We start from the raw sequence: 5,797 nt of genomic DNA on the forward strand, positions 1-5,797 counted from the left end.
TTATTTTCTCTCTCCCCGCTTCCTCCTCTCTTCCCTTTCCCCTCCCTCCTTTCCTTCCACCTTCTCTCCTCTCCCACACTGTGCGCCAGGCGTTATGCCAAGATCTGGACATTTTAAGTGACATATCCTATAGCTTGAGTCAACATTTCTCTTTCAATTCAGTGCTTTTGTTCCAGAAGGAAAGGAAACAAACGCTTTTTGGGCAGTGAGCTAGGTAGCCCTCACTGGGCAGATGTTTTCTGGAAGAATCCTCAGAGCGCCCCTGGGGTCACATCCCTGTTTCCATGAGTAGATGAGGCAACTGCAGAGGCTGTCCTCTGGCGGTCAGAGGCAGAGGCCAGGAATCCTAAGTCTAGTCAGAACACCTCTGTTTTCCCCCTCTCTCCTCACCCTCCCTTCAAAAAAGAAAGCAAAGGCCTCAGGCTGGACTGGGACCATGCAGAGGCAGGTATGAGACCAGGGCTGACTAGGGGGTCCTCACCCCTCCAGTGTTTGAACTGGCAAGTTTCAGGGACCATGGGGCCCTGCCCTGCCTCATCTGACGTTCCGGGTTTCTGGGCTGAGGCTGTGGCACAAAACAGTCTAAATGGCCCCATTCAGGCATCAGCAGCAGCAGCAAGGGTTGAAGCTGGCACTCAAGTGTCACAGGTGCAGCCTCCCAGGACAGCCAGTGCTGAGGCTCAACCCTGACTCCAGAGGGCAGAGTACTAACATTGTGTTCTCTCTTAGTACCTGCTGCCTAGGAAGGCACCGCTGGAAGGCGGTTGATTTGCTTTCTCCTTGGTTATCTGGGTCATGTAGACACCAAAGTGAGCATTCTTAGAAGGGAATATCCAAATGACAGGCTGGGGCAGCTGGCCTGTGCCTGTTTTGCACAGGGAATTGTGAACCAGCTAACATTCTCTTTAGGGACAGGTTTTTATTAAACAGAGCTCTTGGTTGCAAGGGACAGAAATCCAGTGTAAAACAAATTTAGCAGAAAAGGGAATGTAGTAGCTGAAAAGCCTAGGGTTGTTCCAGTTTCAGGGGTGGCCAGATCTGGTGCTTATGTGATGTCATCTTCTCCTACCTCCCTCTCCATCTTTTAGCTCAATTTCCCCCATAGTGACTTCTTTCTCAGGCAGGCGCAAATGGAGGCTGGATGGCCACCCACAGCTCTGGACTTCTGCCTCACAGTGCAGTCACTCAGTAGGAGGGTTTCTCTTTCAGGCTAAGATCTTGGGCAGATTTGGCTCTGGGACCCACCCTCAACTAATTACTGTGCCCTGGGAAATGTGCGGCTCTCTTATCCCAGGCCCAAGCCCCTCCCTCCCCTGAACTGAGTGGAGAGAGCCCAGGTCAGCTACACCCCTGGTCTGGGATCAGTGGGAAAGGGATTCTCCAGCAGAAAATCAGGACGCCATGGCCAGAAGAGGAAGTGGATGTTGGGTGGCTATGCTAGTTAAGATAAGGCATGGCTAGGCCGGGCGCGGTGGCTCACGCCTGTAATCCCAGCACTTTGGGAGGCTGAGGCGGGCGGATCACGAGGTCGGGAGATCGAGACCGTCCTGGCTAACACGGTGAAACCCCATCTCTACTAAAAATACAAAAAGTTAGCCGGGCGAGGTGGCGGGCACCTGTAGTCTCAGCTACTCGGAGGCTGAGGCAGGAGAATGGCGTGAACCCGGGAGGTGGAGCTTGCAGTGAGCCGAGATTGCGCCACTGCACTCCAGTCTGGGCAACAAAGCGAGACTCCGTCTCAAAAAAAGAAAAAAAAAAAAAAGATAAGGCATGGCTGGGCTGGGTGCAGTGGCTCACACCTGTAATCCCAGCACTTTGGGAGGCCAAGGCGGGAGGATCAGTTGAGGTCAGGAGTTTGAAACCAGGCTGACCAACATGGTGAAACCCCATCTCTACTAAAACTACAAAAATCGGCTGGGCGTGGTGGTGGCATGTGCCTGTAGTCCCAGCTACTCAGGAGGCTGAGGCACGAGAATCGCTTGAACCCGGGAGGCAGAGGTTGCAGTGAGCTGAGATGGTGCCACTGCACTCCAGCCTGGCGACAGAGCAAGACTCCATCTCTAAAACAAAACAAAACAAAAAACCAGATCAGGCATGGCTGCTGTAACAAAGATTCCCAACACACCTACGGCTTAAAGAAGAGAGAGTGTTGTTTCTCACGTAGTTGTTCTGGGTTGGGAGGTCTCCATGCCATCATTTGAGGGCCCAGAGTTTTTCCTTGTGATTATCTGCCATGCCCTAAGATAATGCCATCATATGCGTGGTAGAAGCTGGGTTTCTGTGGGTCTCAGCTGATAGGAGAGTTGTCTTGAAGAAGCAAATCTTGAGTGTTGGGTGGAAGAACAAACAACGGATTGGGAAAACCTGCACTGAGGGTCTCACACAGGCTGGTGGGCAGAGACACCTGGGGGTGACTTGGCAGGGAGCTCAACAATTTGGGCTCTTCTTAAGGCGCTGGTCTCTCCTTTTTAAAATGTATTTTTAGTTCACCCAGAAGTCAATGCTGAGGCAAGGATTAAAGTTCAAGTGGATTGTTTAGGAAGCAATCCCAGAAAGTATCTGCAGGGGATTGGGGAGGTGTGACAGGAAGAAAAGTGCCCATGTGGGGAACAGAATCAAGGAAGTTACTGCTGTGGGTAACTGTGCTTAATCGCCCTGGGCCCTCTGGGAGGCAGTACAGCACACGTCTCCGAGTTATCCCACTGCAGATGCGTAGGACACTGTCCGCAACTTTCCATCCATCATTGGTTGAAGGCTGCTGACATTAGGGCCCTTCCAACTTGCCCTGTGCACTGGCCAAGCATGCTTCCTGTGCCAGGAAAATCTCCGGAGGTTAGCTGTAAGCAACTTTCAGCACATAGACCTAAAAGCTGGCAAAACCCAGCGATGAGATGATGATTGTGTCTGGTACAGGTGTGGAAGGGTCACAGCCCCTACCTGAAGACACTGGCCTGGGTATGGCCCTTCCATTCCCATTCCATAGGGAGAATTTAGTCACATTAACTAGAGAGGTGGAGAAAAGCAGGCATCTCAGCCACAACACTTCTGTGCAGCAGAATGGGGATGGATTATGGTGGGCGACTGGATATTGGCAGTCAAAGCCAACTGACATCCACTCTAGCCTTTTTTGCTCCCTCCTCCTCCCAACTCTATTTACCTGTCCTGCTCTCAGCCAGTTGCTTGGAAATCCAGCCAAAGTGCCCAAAATCATGACTTAGGGTTCTCAGGCTGGCAGCCCTGGAGCCTTGGGTCTGAAGGTGCTGGGGATGGAGACCCATGGGCTATAACTTGTACCGAGTCCACCCAGCACTATCTGCTTTAGGTTGGTGTTAGTTCAGCACCATGCGGATATGCTGACGCTTGGGCTAGTCAGAAGTGCCTACTGGTCTTTCATTTTAGAGAAAGGGATCTGTTTTCAATCAATGTGATTTATTTTGTGAATGTCTTAAGTTGGGTCCTAGAAGCGGAGTCTGAGACGAGGATTCTGGGGTAAGTGATTTATTGAGGGAGGCTCTCAGGAGAAATCAAGAAGGAGGTGAGGGAAGTGAGGTACAGCAGAGGAAGGAACTCAGCAAAGATACAGGGTCGGCTGACGTCCAGCCTCGGCCTGATTCCCGGCACCTCTGGAGTATGAATGGCACGACTGAAGTTGTCCCACCTTGAGGCAAGGGGGCCCGTCATCAGCTATGGGCTATCCCTGGTCAGGGAAGGCATAACCACTGGGCATTTCCAGCAATAGCAATTGTGGGCTGTTTAGTAGTCAGTGCTCTGAGCAGCTGCATGCTGGCTCTCTAAAGGTCTCCAAGCAGGGGAAGAGAGAAATCACAGGGACAGATTCTTAGGGGTGAAAAAGACTGAGGTCCACAGAATCTGGCTACATCCCTCTGGAACATTTGCATTTTGATAAAGGACTTGCTTTTGGAGCTAAGGAGTGAATCACTTATTGCAAATTATGTGGCATTTTCAGAAGAAATACAATAATATATAAAAATGTACACAAAGGAAAGTCGTATCTGCAAATGAGTCCCTTATCTGCCAAGCCTCTACCTTTGTAATTAACCACTGTTATTAGCTCCTCTTGTAACTTTCCTGTTTCTTTAACCATATATAAGCAAACATGAATGTGTGTATTCTTGCTGTCCACTGTTTCTTCTTCTTTTAGCATTTTAATTAGCAGATAGCATACTATACATACTGTTTGGCACCTTACATTTTTCTTTTTTCTTTTTTTTTAATTTTAAATTTTAATTGTTGTGGGTACGTAGTAGGTATGTATACATTTTTCTTTTAATAGTACATCTAGTAGTTCTTTCCAAAATAGTACAAAAAAGTGTTCTCATACAAAAAAATTAGCCAGGCATGGTGGTGTGTACCTCTACTCCCAGCTACTCAGGAGGTTGAGGCAAGAGAATTGCTTGAACCTGGGAGGCAGAGGTTGCAGTGAGCCAAAATTGTGTCACTGCACTCCAGCCTGGGTGACAGAGTGGGACTCCATCTCAAAAAAAAAAAAAAAAAAAAAAAAGTGTTCCTATTCTTCTTTACAGCTATCTGGTATTGTATTATACGGATGTGCCATAATTTAGGCTATCAGTCTTCTATTGATAGGCAGTAACATTATTTCCAATGTTTTGCTACTATGGAGAAGGCTATAATGAGTAACTTTATATATATGTCATTTCATATAGGAGCAAATATATCTGTGGGATAAATTCCCAGAAATGCAATGGTTAGAGCTAACAATTTCATACAATTAAGGGTCATTTGTAGTTCCTTCTTCTGTGAACTACCTTAATGCCCCTTTTTCCACTGGGGTGTTGGTGTTTTTCTCTGCCTAACTTCTAGGAGTTTTTTCAAAACATATCAGGAAGTTTGGCCTATTATGATGTAAGCTGCTGGTTTTTATAATGTTGATGGATATGGCCCAATTTACCCTACCCGGAGGTTGTACTGTTTGTGATGTGTGAGAGTACCCGTGACCTCACCACCCTGCCAGTGCTGTCTTGCCATGGTTTGGGATGTTTGCCAATCTGATATGGAAGAAATAGTTTTTTGGTGTAGTTTTATTTTATATTTTTGTTATATTTGAGAGAGAGTGAATGTTTTTTCATATGATTAACGGTCATTTGTACAGTCTACGTGTGTGGGACTGGTTCCAGGACCCCTACAGATACCAAAATCCACAGATGCTCAAGTCCCTGATATAAAATGGTGTAGTATTGGCTGGTTACTATGGCTCATACCTGTAATTCCAGCCCTTTGGGAGGCCAAGGCGGGCAGATCACTTTTGCTCAGGAGTTCAAGACCAGCCTGGGCAACGTGGGAAAACCCTACCTCTACCAAAACGACAAAAAATTTTCCAGGCTGGTGGCACAGGCCTGTAGTCCCAGCTACTCAGGAGGCTGAGGTGGGAGGATCACTTGAGCCTGGGAGACAGAGGTTGCAGTGAGCCGAGATCGCTCCACTATACTCCAGCCTGGGTGACAGAGTAAGACCCCATCTCAAAAAAAAAGAAAAAAAAAAAGGTGTAGTATTTGCATATAACCTACACACATCCTTTATATATGTGTGTGTATGTGTGTGTGTATCCATATATATATATGGATATATAACTTCTAGGAGTTTGGGGGATCTTTTCAAAATATATCAGGAAGTTTGGCCCATTATGATGTAAGTTGCTGGTTTTTATAATGTTGATAGATGTGACCCAATTATATATATATACACACACACATATATATACACACACATATATATACACACACATACACATATATACACACACACATACACACATATA

This window comes from Macaca mulatta, chromosome 10 (assembly GCF_049350105.2).
Source record: "Macaca mulatta isolate MMU2019108-1 chromosome 10, T2T-MMU8v2.0, whole genome shotgun sequence".
NCBI lineage: Eukaryota > Metazoa > Chordata > Mammalia > Primates > Cercopithecidae > Macaca > Macaca mulatta.